Raw genomic sequence first — 17,033 nt, forward strand, 5'->3', positions numbered from 1 at the left:
ATTCCCCACATGAACTAAAAGCTTTACTTAGGTTCTTTAACTAATTGCCAAGATTTACAACTCCAACAATGCAACAAAACCAACTAATCTCTACAAACTCAACCAAACTTCAACCAATCAAGCATCATGCTTCACATATGCTATATCCAACACATTCAATCCTAATTACGCAAAACTAAAGCTAGGGTTTGTAGTTTATACCTTCCTTGGAGAGTGGAGAATCAAGAGAATGGCTTGGAATCACCCTTAAAGTCCTTATCCAAGCTTAATCTAAACAAAACTTCAAGAACACAAATTTTAGTTCTTGAAAAACACTATTCACCATCTTCTTTCATGATTTATAGAAAAAGATTGGCTTGGAATTAGAAGCTTAAACTTATAGGAAGTATGTAACTATCCATGGGGAAGCTTAGATAATTACCTTGCTAAATAGTAAGTGGTGGAGCTTGGATCTTCAATTTTTAAGAAATGGGCCGAGAGCTAGCTTGGGAAGAAAGAGATTTTTGTGTTTTGTTTGATGAAAAATGAAATGATTGGCTTGGTGGATGAGATTTTGATTTGTTTTTAGTTAATTACCTTGTTGCCCTTGAGTTTGTGTGGTTAAGAAGTCACCACATCTCCTTCCTTCCCATGTCATGCTTGTGTCATCCTCATGATGTCATCCTCCCCTCCTTGTCCTCTTCTCATTGGTTGGGTGACATCATCCTCTCTAATCCCTTTGATTAACTTCCTAATTGTTTGCCTAATGACCGCTGATCTGTTATACGGTTCGCTTAACTTTCGTTTTCGTTTATCGTTTGAGGGATCATACCCGGGATCTTATTACTTAGGTTCCCTTAACCTTTCTCAATATATTGTATTCCTTTTATGATCCTCTCTTATAATCCTTTAATTTAAATCCTTTTTATCCTGTTACCTTATACTCAATTCTTTCCGTATCTATTGGATTTCCGGGAAAAATCAAAGTGTTCGGATTTGGATTCTGACGATCTTTACATACACTTATATCCCATATAAAGTACTAATAAAATCTTAGAATATCCATATCAGAACCCCTACATAGTGTGGCATGAAAAGTTTTCTCATTCAACAAAAACACTATTCATAAGGGTTTCAAAATTTCCCAAAAATTGGGGTTATTACAATTTTGTTCCCACAGATCAACAGTTGGCAGATATCTTCACAAAACCATTATGTGAAGCTACTTTTAAAAGATTGGTAAATGAACTTGGAATGGTTTCAGGTTCTTTCTCTAAATCTGCTTAGACTTGTTCTGTGTTATCAGACTTTATGCTCAGTATTTACAGAATTAATCTCATTGTGTATTCTGTGCTTAATTGATAAATGTCTTTAAGTACTAACTGTTGTCTGATATATGTTTCTAAACTCTGATAAGTGAAATATCTGTTCTAGTACCTATTCAATCCTATGAGGATAACTGTGCTAGATACTGACCTAGTAGTCTTCAATAAACAAATGATTCCATGGAAGAAGTAATTATTTCAGTGGAAATCTTATGACACTAGCAAATTCTGATAACTGAGCTTAGTTAAGTTCACTTTGTATATCTTATTACTAAGTCACAAATTAGAATAATGCTACTCATCTGTTAAGTTCTGATACTAGTAAAACTGCTGAATGTACTAAGTGCTGATAGACCTCTCTTATCAAAAAAAAGCAAAAAGATCAAAGATTAAAATCAGGTACTCCTTTGAGATCTAGAGTAAAAATGTGGAAGGGACGACCCAAGTGCATTGCTGGTATTAAGTAAATATGCATCAGAAAAGCTAAATATTTTCTTGGTGACTTTTCACACTCTATGATTACTGGAGAAATACTCTGAAAATAGCATAAATTCTGATAAACAGTCGTGACTCACTTACACTGAGAAGCCACTGTAAAATAGAATTTCAAAAGATGCATAAAATTAACACAAAACAGTTGAGGTGGACTCAAGCATAAACTCATTCTTCAGTAGGTTTCAGGACAATGACAGCTCTTTAGCAAAATTTTAGTTATGCCTTATTTCTAAGATGTACTGAAGTGAATCAGACTTTACTCTTGTTATGGATAAAAAACTAATATATATAATTGCTGTATTTAATACTAAGGAACGTGAGCTTCAAGGCTCGATTTGACTGCTCTTGTGTTTCGTGACTCAATCTGCCTTAACAAGATGCCTACGTACCTTGCTGATTGCCAAGGATCAAGTCAAAAACGTAGTTCTGATTTGTGGGGTGAGGCCCCATATATAGATGTTGGGAGTCCTTGAATTGGACTTGGTGTAGGAGACTTGGTGGACAAGCCTCTGAATTAGGATAGACTTAGGAGTCCTAGGAAGTAGGAAGCTGATTCCTTATTCTTTTAGGTCCCCTTGAGGCTAATCTATAAAGATTTATATCCTTATCGGGACTCTTCTCAATAGCTGATTTTTCCCTTATTAATTAATTACGAAATTAATTAATAATCAGGGCTTTTGGGCCTTTTTTATTCCACTAGGCCTGATCTGGTCCATCAGGCTTAACCTTTCTGGTCTGAATATTATACATCTTATTATTGGGCCTAGCAGCCCATTAATTATAAAATCAGGACTTATTTATCCCTATCATTTGCCCCCCAACTTTTGGGAAACATTGATTAGGTTTCGCGGAAGTTAAATCTATTCGTTCCCTTATAGGGTTTCGTTTTGCGTAAAGTGTGGAGCGACCTACACATTTACAATGAATCTTCCTTTTATTCAGAAATTATCTTAATTTCCAGGAATTTTTCCCCAATTTTCTGGGATTTTCCCTAATTTTCTGGGATTTTTCCCTAATTTTCTGGGATTTATCCTTAATTTCTGGATTTTTCCCTTAATTTTCTGGGATTTATCCTTAATTTCTGGATTTTTCCCTTAATTTCTGGAATTTATCCTTTATTTCTGGAATTTATCCTTTATTTCTGAAAATATTAACATTTTTCAGAAAATATTTAAGGAATTTTTCCTATTTTCCTGGATTTTTTCCCTAATTTCTGGGATTTATCCTTTAATTTTCTGGATTTATTCCTTATTTCTGAAAATATTAACATTTTTCAGAAATTATTTAAGGAATTTTCTTATTTTTTTTGTAATTTTCCAGGATTTTTTCTTCCCTTTTTCTTCCTTCTTTTTTTTTTATACAATTTTCGACCAGGAATCCATTCGACCAGGATCCTGGTCGAATTAACCTCCATATTGCCTTGGTCGACAGCCTTTGGTCGACAGCCTTTCGAGCAGGAGTATTTCGAGCAGAAGTCCTGGTCGAATTTCGGCCAGGATTTTTTTCCTTTTTTTGTTTTGTTTTTTGTTTTTTTTTTGTCGACTAGGAAGTTTTCGACTAGGATTTTCGTCCCTTTCGGTCAGGATCTCCATTTTTGACCGAATTAACCATCATCTTGTGCCTTGATCGAAGCTTTTTTGAGCAGAATTGATTCGACCAGGAATATATATTGTCTCCTGGTCGACAGGGTCAAGGAACTAATTCTATTCTGGTATTTTGGTCGAAGGAATATCATTTTCGACCAAGAATTTTGGTCAGAATTCCTTTCATGACCGAATTAGCTTCTTTTATCAGCCCTGGTCGAGGGAAATTCGAACTCAGAACATTCGACCAGGATTTCTCTGTGCTTTCTGGTCGACAGGGCCAAGAACATATGCATGTATATAAATTTTTGTACACACTTGGATTTAGGCCCCTTATGCTGGGCTAAAACTTGGGCCCATTTTAACTGGGCTTATTCTCTTACTGGGCTTCACAGGCCTTTCAATTGGGCCTCTAATTCTGGGCTTTCAATTTGGGCCAACATTTTGGGTTCAGGCCAAAAAAAAATTTTTTTTATCTTAGTGGGACTTCTTTTCCACCCCTAAAATCATTTGGGCCTCTTTCAACACTTGGGCCCTTAACTGGGCTTTTGTTTTCTAAACCCAAACTCCAAATTACTCTAGGATTGTTTCTGGATTCTTCCAGAATCTTCAAAAAAACTCAAGTTTTCTTTCTTGAATTTTCCAAGGATTTCCTGATGCTTCCAGAATCTTCTTTTTTTGGGCCTGAATGGGCTTTTCTAGGCCCAATTTCCTCCTTTTCCTCCTATATAAAGGTGGGGGGGAGTGTGCTCTCACTCACACTCTTCACCCTTTACTTTATTCATTTCTAAAACTCTCCAATCTTTCTCCTCTTTCAACTTTCCTCCCCTAGCTTCCAGCCTTCTTTTCCAGTCTTTACTAAATGGCTGACAAGAGTTCCGAGAGGGCGGCCAAGATAGCCTCGGCTTCAAAACGAGGTAAGGATATCGAGATCCGCTCTTCATATATGTCTTTAATTGATATGATTAACATTAGGGGGGATGAATATCCCTCCACTGCACATCTCGACTCTTTTAATCATTGTAATACTTGGCACAACATAGATTTCAATAAACTAAATGCTCGTTATAACGTCCTTCCTCCTCTTAGATTAGTTCCAGTCTCTGGTGGTGATCGTACTTGCCACTGGAGACCCGATACTCTCTTCATTTACACAGATGCCCTTAATGATGGGCTTAGGTTTCCTTTTCACCCTTTTATTCCTCATCTTTTGGCTGATTTACAAATCAACCCGTGTCAGCTTCCTCCAAACGCCTGGAGGAACATTCTATGTTTTATGGTCTGCTGTCTTAGGGAGGGCTTTCCTCTTTCTGTAGCTGTTTTTAGGAAGGTCTTTCAGTGTTACAATAGTTCTTCCAGTATCTGCGGCTGGGTCTATGTCAAGCAAAGGCCCAAAAGCAAACATATCTTTAACAGCGCCTCTATTCCTGATAATAATCAAAATTGGAGGAATAGTTTCGTCGGGTTACATTGGGAGAATGGTGACTGGGGCACACTTTTTCGATCTTCCTTTGGGAAGGTTAGTGATGGTAGCCTCAAATCCATTCACTTAACTCCTGAAGAAACTATTATTTATAATGGGCTTACTCAGGATGATGGCACGACCACCAGCTGGACTCTCTTAGAGGAGTTTTCCCTGATTCATGTGGGACTATCCTCTGTTTCTCAACAGGGTATTTTTCTTCCCTTCTCAATTTTACTTCATTTCATGCATTATTAACTTCACTTATTTTGTCCTTTGTTTTGTTTCAGCTGCTAAGGAGATTAACGAGGACAATATTCCTTTGGTTGAGGAGACAGCTAGGATGAAGAAAGCTCGGCTCGCAGGCCTAGACACCCGGGGAAAGGCCACGGAGCCTATCTTTTTGAAGAAACAGAAAGAGCCTATAGGGGAGGCTTCAACTGAAGGAGCTGGGGGTCATAACGCTCCTGTCACTGCTGCTACCCCTACTGCTGCTGCCACAGGCGCCTTTCAGCCTCTCTGGGGATTCCGCCGAGGGGACACCGTAGTTGGTTCCACGAAACATGCTTGGGATTGGTCCTACCATAGCGTGACTCCCAAGGACTTTATTGATGTGGTGGCCACACCTGATCTTGAGAGGATTAAGCTCATGGGAGCTCAGTCTCTGGCTTCGGTATGCCTTCTCTTTTTTGAACTTATTTTTCATTCTTGTAGCATTTTCTTGCCTTATACTTTGTTAATTGCTTTGTTCCAGTCTAACGCCTACTTTCAAGGCGCTGTGAGGCAAGCCGAATCGTGGAAGCGGGCTTCTGATAAGGCCGATAATGCCCTCAGGAGGCAACAGAAGAAGTATGCTACCCTGGAGAAGAAGCTCAAGCGCAAGGAGGAAGAACTCGGAGAGTCTAACGCCGAGCTGGTGGTACTTCGGGCGGAGAAGGATAAAGCTATAGACAACTATCTGGACTCGGAGGAGTTTGCCCAATCCATGAGGATTAGGGATGATTCAGTCTTTCCCGGGTTTTTTAGGACTGGTTGGGACACGGCCCTTGGGACCGTGAACGAGGCTTGTCCTGATATTAACCCGGCGGACTACATCTGCCCTGATGACGAGGCTTTGCTACAGAGGTTTCGTACCCGAGTAGTTGTCTCGGACCATGTTCCTCAGGATCCACTCCTTCCTCCTCCCGAGTCTTCTTCCAGACCTGCTGAGGACGACAGCTATTCCTCCTCCTTCGAGACGACAGAGACATCCAGCGAGAGTGGAGAGGATGATGATATGGATGCTGAGGGCACCTCAGCTTCTTAGAGCTTTTTCAGCCCTGCGTGGCTTGTTTTATTTTCGAGACCCTTTTTTTTATCAAATTTCTTGTAATATTTATCTGATCTTATTTTATCACCTTTTATGCTTGCATCCATGCATTTGGTTTTTATTCGTTAGGCCACAAACATACTTTGAAGAATTCATGAATTTCATAAAATTGTCTGGGATTCGTCCCTTACACAAGTCTTAATAAACTTCGTAATAAAACTAAAAACATATAAATCCTAAGCAAGCAAAGCTTCAAGGTGCTTTTCAACCTACTCGCCATCCTGACGAGTGAGAATCGTATCCGACTGCCCTACACATAGTAAACCTTCAGGTTTTGTGCATGCCAAGTTCTCGGGACTTCAAAACCATCCATAGTCTCTAGCTTGTAGGTTCCTCTACCTTGAACACTCTTGACTCTGTACGGCCCTTCCCAATTCGGGGCAAGCTTCCTTTTTGTCCTACACCAGATGCTTCTATCTTTCTCAAGACTAGATCGCCTTGTTTAAAAAACCTTTCTTTAACCCTTAGGTTATAGTAGAATGAAGCCTTTTTCTGATATTCTACTATCTTTGCATGTGCCCTATCTCGTACTTCATCGATCAGATCCAGGGCTAACCTTTGCCCCTCCTCATTTTCTTCTGCATTGAAAGCCTGAATCCTTGGAGAGGAATGTGATATCTCTACTGGAACTACTGCTTCTGCCCCATATGCCAACATGAAGGGAGTTGCTCCTGTCGTGACTCTACAGGTAGTCCTGTAGGCCCATAATATTGGAAGTATCTCATCTACCCAATTATTTCTTGACTTCTCGATCCTCTTCTTTAGTCCATCCAGGATTATCCGATTTGCTACCTCTGCTTGGCCATTGGCTTGCGGATGAGCCACAGAGGTGAATCGTAACTCAATTTCATTTTCTTCACAATACTTCTTGAATTCCTCATTGTTGAATTGTGTTCCATTGTCAGTGACGAGGATACGGGGAATTCCATATCGGCACATAATGTTTTCCCACAGGAATTGTGCAACCCGCTTAGTAGTGATTTTGGCCAAGGGTTTGGCTTCGATCCACTTGGTGAAATAATCAATGGCTACAATCAGAAATTTCCTTTGTGCCGTGGCCATAGGAAAAGGCCCTAGAATATCCATCCCCCACATGGCAAAGGGAATAGGCGAGTTGATAGAGGTCAGCATCTCGGGGGGTTGTCTAACAACTGGTGCATGCTTTTGACAGCGATCACACTTCTTCACATATTCTTTGGCATCAGCCATCATTTCTGGCCAATAGAAGCCTAAACGGGTTATCTTATGAGCCAAGGCCCTACTCCCCAAGTGCTGCCCACAAATACCTTCATGCACTTCCTCAAGAGCCAAGCGTGCCTCGTCGGGCCTGAGACACCTCAAGTAAGGAACCACGAAAGATCTCTTATACAGAATTCCATCTATCAAGGAGTACCTTAGTGCTCGAATAGTTAACTTCCGTGCCTCAGTTGTATCACTTGGCAACCAACCGATCTGAATGTGAGCCTTGATGGGATCAATCCATGACGTCCCCAAGCCTAAGGGAGCCACAAGCTTAACATCTATGCTCCGTGTCTTCAAACACGGAAGTACACACTTCCTGAACTTTCTTCAATCTCAGACGAAGCGAACTTTGATAGCGCATCTGCTTTAGCATTTTCTTCCCTTGGAATGTGTTCAACATGGCATTCATTAAATTGGGTCATTACAGCCCTTACTAGGCGAACATACTTAGCCATCGTATCATCCCTTGCCTCAAATTCTCCCTTTACCTAGGATATGATCAGCTTCGAGTCTCCACGGACCTTTAAGTTTTTGACTCTAAGTGTCCCAGCTAGACCAAGGCCAGCAATCAGGGCTTCATACTCTGCTTCATTATTTGTGGTTGGGAAGTCTAGCTTCATAGCATACTCAATTAGGAATCCATCAGGGCTTTGCAAAACCAACCCTGCTCCACTGGAATTTGTTTTTGATGCTCCATCAAAATAGAGAACCCAATATTCTTTCTCCTTGTCCCCATTGTCGACTCCCTTGTCTTGAGGTATGGTATCTTCCTGCCCCCCGACTTCTTGGTTGGGTATGGTACATTCCACCACGAAGTCAGCTAGTGCCTGGGCTTTTATGGCCGTACGTGGCTTATACTTGAGATCGAACTCTCCCAACTCTATTGCCCACTTAATCAGCCTCCCACTTGCTTTGGGACTGTGAATGATGTTTCTCAGCGGCTGATTTGTTAGCACTTCAATCTGGTGAGCTTAAAAATAAGGACGCAACTTTCTTGAAGCCATTACCAAGGCTAAAGCGAATTTCTCAATAGTTGAATAATTCAACTCTGCACCATGCAAGATTTTGCTGACATAGTATACGGGTTTCTGGACTTTCAGTTCCTCCTTAACCAACACCGTGCTCAAGGCGCTTTCTGAAACAGCCAAGTACAAGAATAAAACTTCACTCAGAACTGGCTTGGCCAACAACGGGGCCTGGCCTATATACTTCTTTAACTCTTCAAATGCCTTCTGATTTTCCTCACTCCATACAAAGTCTTTAATGTTCTTTAATGACTTGAAGAATGACAAGCACTTGTCTCCTGACTTGGAGATGAATCGTCCTAGCGCCGCAACCCTTCCTGTGAGCTTCTGTACATCCTTGACAGTTTTTGGTGGTTCCATATCCAGGATTGCCTTTATTTTATCGGGGTTGGCCTCAATTCCCCTCTTTGAGACCATCAATCCCAAGAATTTTCCCGATCCTACTCCGAAAGCACACTTCGTTGGATTCAACATCATCTTGTGGTACCTTAGGACCTCAAAAGCTTCCCTCAAATGGGTTATATGATCAGTCTTTACTAGACTCTTGACTAGCATGTCATCAACATAGACTTCCATAGTCTTCCCAATAAGATCCTTAAAAATTTTATTCACCAACCTCTGATAGGTGGCTCCTGCATTCTTGAGACCAAACGTCATAACAAGATAACAATAAACACCAAAGTCAGTGATAAATGATACCTTTAGAATGTCATTCTTATACATTTTGATCTGATTGTATCCGCTAAATCCATCCATGAAACTCAGCATCTCATGTCCAGCAGTGGCATCAATCAAAGTATCAATTCTAGGCAGCGGGAAACAGTCTTTGGGGCATGCATCATTCAGATCAGTGAAGTCTATACACATCCTCCACTTTCCATTAGCCTTCTTCACCATTACAGGGTTTGCTAACCACTCCGGAAATTGAATCTCCTCAATGAAACCAGCCTCTAAGAGCTTTTCTACTTCCTGTTTTATAGCCTCCTGTCTTTCCGGGGCAAAATTTCTTTTCTTTTGTTTCACTGTCTTCCGGCTTGGATCCACGTTTAGCTTGTGAGTAATTAACTCCGGGTCTATGCCTGGCATATCAGCTGCTGACCATGCAAACACATCACTATTTTCTTGTAAAAATTTCACTAACTTCCCTCTAAGAGGCTCCTCTAATGTGGCTCCAATGAAAGTCATCCTCTCAGGATTCTCGGGGTCTAAAGGAACCGAAACCAATTCTTCTGCTGGCCTTCCTCTATTCTCATCATTTTCTCGAACATCCATATCTTCAATAGGAAGAACCTGCCCCCCGACTCCATCTGCCCTCAAAGAGGCCACATAACAGCTTCTAGCCATTTTTTGATCTCCTCTCTCTTCTCCAATCCCGTTTCGGGTGGGAAACTTCATGACTGAATGGTAGGAAGAGGGGACTGCCTTAAAGGCATGTATCCCTGTTCTCCCCATGATAGCATTATAAGTTGAACTAGCCTTTACCACCACGAAATCCAGCATCTGCGTTGCTTGCCTTGGTTCCGTACCTATGGTGGTTGGCAATTTGATTATCCCTTCCACAGGACATTCTACTCCAATAAATCCATATATCGGCATGTCGGTTGGTGTCAACTGGGAGTCTTTATACCCCATTCTTAGAAAGGTGTCGTGGAGCAAGATATCCACAGAAGCACCATTATCCACAAGGACCCTCTTAACCGGGCTATTTCCTATTATCGGTGTTATGACCAGCGGGTCGTCATGAGGAAACTTCACACCCTCTAGGTCGGAATCATCAAAAGCCAATGTTACTTCTGTCCTGGCCCTCTTCGGGGCTTCTCCAACAATATGCATAACCTCCCTAGTATATGCCTTTCTGGAATTTTTGGACAATCCAGCAGCAGTTGGACCTCCAAAGATCGTGTTTATCACTGACTCTCGAGGGCGTCGCGGTCCTCCAAAAATTGCATTTATAACCGGCCCTCTAGGTTGGGGATTCCGCCCCTGATCGTCTTGGTCTCTCCTACGATCTTCAAAGTTCTTCCTTCCATTATTATTTCTATCCCCTCCATCTCCAGTATACTTGTTCAATCTTCCTTTTCGAATCAAAAACTCAATTTCATCTTTCAATTGCCTACACTCATCGGTGTCATGGCCAACATCTTTGTGAAACCTGCAATACTTGCCCTTATCTAGCTTGGCGGGATCAGCCTTCAAGGGCTTAGGCCAGCGAATATCTCTGTCTTTCTCAATCTCCATCAAAATCTGACTTCTGGGAGCATTCAGCTTAGCGTATTCAGTGAACTTTTGCCCAGGTCCTCCCTTCTTGGGGGTTGAATCAGGGTTTTGTTCGGTTCTAGGATATTTGTCCTTAGCGATATACTCCAAATCAGTTTTTCGTTTCTTGCCTCCAGTGGGCTCATTACTTACTACGGTCTTCCTCATGCTTTCTTCAACCTTGATATACTTCCCTGCCCTCTCTTGGAGTTGCAACATGTTTTCTGGGGGACATTTGGCCAAGGACATCTTGAAAAACTCATCCCTAGTTCCTTGTTGCAGTGCTATCATGGCTACCTTATCATCAAGGTCTGGGACTTTTAAAGCCTACTTTGTAAAACGATTCAGGTAATCCCTCAAGGATTCCTTAGCTCCCTGCACAAGACTCATAAGAGATGCTGAACTTTTCTCATGGACTCTTCCACTGATTAATTGCTTAATAAAAGCTTGACTTAATTCTCTGAATGATCCAATAGAATTTGGGGGTAGGCGACTGTACCATCTTTGAGCCATACCCGACAGGGTTTGAGGGAAGGCCCGACATTTTATAGCATCATTCACGGGTTGCAGCAGCAGTGCATTAGAGAATGTCCTAACATGATTAGCGGGGTCTCCCGTGCCATCATAGGCTTTGATAGTGGGCATCTTGAATTTCCTTGAGATATGGGCATTCATTATCTCTTCTGTGAAGGGTGGAGTTGGATCGTCAGGATCTCCAAGGGGAAGTAGATTGCTTGGATCAGTTCTTGGGACAGCAGCCCTTCTTCTTACCGGACCATCCAGGTCTATGATAGGAGGAGGATTTTTCCCCCTAGGAGGTATGTGGGGTCTGGTGGCCTGGTGAACCTCCAAATCACGCCTCAGCCTTTGGATTTCAGCCTCATGAGCCCTGATCATTTCCTGCACTACTTGGGGATTTGCCCCTGGGGTGCTTTGGGGGCGTTGCCTTCCATCGGCCATTGGCTCTTTTCCAGGACGCCTCCTTCTCAGGGCCACTTCATCATCCGAAGATTCGGAGTCTCTCTCAGTGTATGGACCAGAAAATTCCCGATCCTCAGGGATAGGACCCAAACCTCGTATATAGGGGGACGACCGCCCTCGTGCTTCGCTTCGCCCAGCATATCCGCTTCCTCCAACCTCAGGGTGAAGGGGCATCCCATAAGGGGGGTTAGTAGTAACAATAGTTGAATATTCATACCCGACGGGTCGAGAATTCACAGGTATATGTATTTGTTGAACTTGAGGATTCGTACCTTGAATCGGGGGAGTTGTCCCTTGTAGCTGGGGTTGAGTTGCCCCTGTCTGGGCTTCCTCCTGAGTAGATGCATAAGTTGAATGGGGAGAAACCTCCACGGTTGATGAAATCACCTGGGTTGTCTCTGATGGTGTTCCTTCCTCTATAGCTCCAATCGTTCTCCGTGTTCTCGCCATGGTTGTTGTTGTTTTCCCACAGACGGCGCCAAATGTTATGGATAAAAAACTAATATATATAATTGCTGTATTTAATACTAAGGAACGTGAGCTTCAAGGCTCGATTTGACTGCTCTTGTGTTTCGTGACTCAATCTGCCTTAACAAGATGCCTACGTACCTTGCTGATTGCCAAGGATCAAGTCAAAAACGTAGTTCTGATTTGTGGGGTGAGGCCCCTTATATAGATGTTGGGAGTCCTTGAATTGGACTTGGTGTAGGAGACTTGGTGGACAAGCCTCTGAATTAGGATAGACTTAGGAGTCCTAGGAAGTAGGAAGCTGATTCCTTATTCTTTTAGGTCCCCTTGAGGCTAATCTATAAAGATTTATATCCTTATCGGGACTCTTCTCAATAGCTGATTTTTCCCTTATTAATTAATTACGAAATTAATTAATAATCAGGGCTTTTGGGCCTTTTTTATTCCACCAGGCCTGATCTGGTCCATCAGGCTTAACCTTTCTGGTCTGAACATTATACATCTTATTATTGGGCCTAGCAGCTCATTAATTATAAAATCAGGACTTATTTATTCCTATCAACTCTTTGTCTGTTTTTAGCTTAATGCACACACTAATCACTCCATCTGAATGATAAAAATTTCTGTGGTGGTCTATGTTATTTTAGATAAACAGTCATTGTGTCATTATTGCACAAATTCTGAGGACAAGTTCTAAGTTACACGTTCTGATGATTAAGTCCTGACGTCCATAACTCAGAACTTGTATGAGTATTTACTAAGATGGGCATTCCTTTTTCGAGTTAAGAAATTATATTCTGATGACTGTTAAGTTCTGGTATAGGTCTAAGTTCTGATTTCTCAGTCTAATCCTTTGCTTGGCTTATCTGTGAATAAAATTTGATAACAGTCTCAGTTAGATCAAGAATATGTTGAAGTGGAAGATTAATAGTCACTATGATTAGGATTAATGGTATTCGTACTTGAACAGTCCACTGTTTCTTGTGTCTTGTGCGGTCTAGCCATGCTTCCTCTTTCCAATGACTGTTATTCTTTTTCAAAGTCTAGGGAGACGAGGTAGAATTAATTCTACCTGTCAGCATTAAATATCTTTGCGTCTCTTGGCATTCTCTTGCCTATATAAGCAACCACTTCACATCAGTCTTTCCATCACATTCTTCTCACACACTTCTCCTCCTTCTTCTATCAAAAACACAATGGTTCGATACAACATGTTTTTGAACAACCAATCCTTCACAATGGAGCTAAGTTGTGCCGACTGGCAGCAGGAGTGGCATGTAACAGCCATTCCTGAGGAGATTTGGAATTCTGTCCCACAGGAGGTGCTAACTCACCTCCTATTCTTCTATATGGATTACCATCGCCATCTGGAGCGATTGGAGGAGGAAAGGCGGGAAGCTATCCGTCAGCAAGAGCGAATCATACGACTCGCCATCTTGTTCGTCGAAGATAGGAAGAGGAATATGACTTAATCTCGTCTTCTTCCTGTTCTTCTTCATCCTCAGCTTTGTCAGGCTTCTTAGCTAGGACTAAAGCTGTTGATGTTAGGGTTAGAAGCTTAGGGAAAATCTTGTATTGATGTAACTTCCATTTCATAAATGTATTGACTTGATATATTAATGAAAACTGTTTTTACTTCAAGATTTTATCTCTGAGTTATTTTATCTTGTGTTGATAAATCCTGATTGATATTCTGATGACCATTTAAATTTTGTTTTTATTTAAGTTCTGATTCTCTGTCAGCACTTATTCATCGAAATTATCTCGGTCATTTTTAACATGATTTATCCATCAACCTCAGTACCTACCTCTCATTCTACTTAACCTACCCTCAGAACTTATCTCAAATCATATCTCTCCACTTCACAGACTACTCAACCTTCTTCTTCAACACCTACTGCGAAGTCTCCATCCTCTAAGCCAAAGAGAACAAAAATTGTTCCTCAAACACCTCAAAAGAGGAGGAGATTTACTTTGAGAGATGAATCAGATTATGAGGAACAGATTCCTTCTTCAGAACCTGTGGTGATTGAAGCTGAGAAAGCAACTTCTCAGAAGGATTCTGAAATTGGGGGTTCTAGGCTTCTCAAGAGGCTTAGACGTATGATAGTTCCTGAAACTCCCAAGGAATCCAAATCAACAAGGAAGTACAAGAAACAGAGGGCACAAAGTCCAGTTTCAGATGATGAGGAGGAAGCAGCTAAGGAAGGGGATCAGGAATCTCTGATATCACAAGGCAAGGAATTTGCTCTAGTCACTTATTCTCCATCAACTCCATCTCAAGAAGCTGTATCTGACAAGGCTAACTCACCATCTGTGTCTCTTGTTGATCCAGGCACACATGCTGAAATTGATATTCAGAACTTGGTTGTGCCTGCAATTCTTTTCTTAGAAGCTCCAACAGTAAATAATCCTTCTACAACACCTGTTACTGATGCTGTTCAAGCTCCAGAGTTATCAACAACACCTTCTCTGCATCAAGATGTTGATGATCAGATTTTAGGTGAGCATCAGGATATGGCTGTTGATCATAACTTAGTCTCAGATCAGCAATTAGAGGATGCTGAAGCCTCCATTACTACTCACACTGTTGTCTTATCAGAAGATACTGATTCTTTAAGTTCTGATGCTGCAAATGTTGGAGATACTGGTGAAGCTGCTACAACTGTAGATGCTGATGAAGCAGGTCCTTCAGGACTTACTCCTCCACCGACTCTTCCTAAGTCTGAACTGGTAAAGGAGTTTGTTATCAGGGATGCACCAGTGCCTTGAAGTGAAACTCCTGCAGGTCAGGAGTGGACTAAGGAATGGAACTCAGTTTCATGTGTTCCAAATGCTTTACATCTTGCTGAGCACCTGACTAAAGCTGATGAAATGTTAAATTCTGATGATTTTAAAACCCAGCTTAGAGTCACTGCATTGAGTACTAAACATCTACAAGGTCTTCATTCCAATACTCATGCCGAGCTACACAAGATTCAGGAGAACTTTATCAAACAGGAACAAGTTTGGAAAATTGATAAGAAAAAGTTCTTCCAACCTACCATTGACAGGGTTGCTTATATTGAGAAAACTCAAGAGAAACAACAAGCTCAGATTGATCAAATTCTGACAAATCAAGCTTCTCAGCAATCGCAACTTACTGAAATCCAGACCTCAGTGGAACTACTTATCTCTCTTTTATTACCTGCTGATGCCAAAAAGGGGGAGAAGGTAATTAAGTCCAAATGCACAACCAACAAGACACTGCAAGGAAAGGATGATGGAAAAGATGACCAAGGAACCTCTAGAATGGGTAGTGGTCATAGTCAAGGTAGAAGGTTTACATCAAGACAAACTAGTCACATAACAAGTTCTGATACTGGGAAAAGAATAAGTTCTGCTGCTGGTAGAAGGATAAGTTCTGATGAACTTCTAGATCTTGATGAGGAAATGTCAAGACAGTTATTTCTTCAAGAAAATCCAGGGATGGACTTGGAAAGTTTAAAGGAAGAAGAAGCCAGACTTAAATCAGAGAAAGTCACATCTAAATCTGAAGCTTCTGGTAAAAAGTTACTTCCAAAACCTAAAGGCATTGTGATCAAAGAAAGGACACATACTGAAGCAACTTTGGCTAGATCAAAACCACAGATAGATCCAAGATCCAAGGGTAAAGAAAAGGTTGGTGAACCTATCAAGCCTTATGTACCTCCTGAGGAAGAAGAAATTACTGATGGAAAAGATGATCTTGCTCTGACTACAAGAAAAGTTTTTAAAACAACCTCTGACATGGCTCAAGTTGTTCAGAGTCAAGAAATTGTAAGTTCTGATATTCAGAAGAAGCAAGTAACCTCTGACAGTGCTCAAGTTAACTTGATATCAGAAAATAGATCAAAGACACTCCTACCAGGATTCACTAAAGCAAAACAGACTCAATCTTTGAAGACTACTGCAAGTGGTTTTGAAGCAAGAGTAGTTACTGGAAAGGAAGCTAGAGATAAAACTGAACTGGGAAGTGCTGATGAAAGAAGAGTACACAACACTACCAATGATCCAACTTCCTTGAGTGAACCAGGTATTGGAGCAACTCCTGAGAGATTGAATCAACTGGAATCTGTACAGATGGTTTACCATACCTACTTGAAAGAATACATCATGTTGTATTTCATGACAGATGGTAGGGTTTATCATATAAGACAAAATGCCATTCCTTTGAAGTATTTTGAAGAATTGGAGCATGTACTTTTCTTACTTCAAGTGGATGACAGAATAACAGAGACTGCTGCAAACTACTTAAAAGAACAGATTCAGAGACAGAAAAGGCTTTATTCTGTTAAGTCTGACAGCAGATATGTTCCAAAGTACAGAGATCACAATGGTGATATTGTTGATATGAAGCCTAATACTGCACAGATCAGAACGTATCTTGGTATTAAGGGACTTGAATTCAATCTTGAGTCAGACAAAGCTTATGTCATAAGACTAGATCAGGAGTTAAGAAAAGCAAAGATTAATGATCTCAGAGCTGCAATCTTTCAAACTGGTGAAAATACTGCAGAGCTTAAAGGTGTTAAAAGGAGAATGATTGATGAACTAAGATATGCTGAGAAATGTTTGTTGAAGAACTATCTCAGAACAACTCCTGACATCAGAGAGATCAGAAAATGAAGAAGCCAAGTCGAAGATCTACAACTGCTTAAATTCTGATATTTATACAGATTGAAGTTGTTATCAGAAGTTGAAATTGGTAAAAACTTTAAGGACTGTAAGTTGTAGTTATCTAGTCTATTTCTCATGCATTTGTACTTAATGTTTTTGACATCATCAAATATCTTTTAAACTTGTATATTTTGTTAATTTACAAGTTGG

The sequence above is a fragment of the Apium graveolens genome, chromosome 3 (genome assembly GCF_009905375.1).
Source record: "Apium graveolens cultivar Ventura chromosome 3, ASM990537v1, whole genome shotgun sequence".
In the NCBI taxonomy this organism is placed as follows: domain Eukaryota; kingdom Viridiplantae; phylum Streptophyta; class Magnoliopsida; order Apiales; family Apiaceae; genus Apium; species Apium graveolens.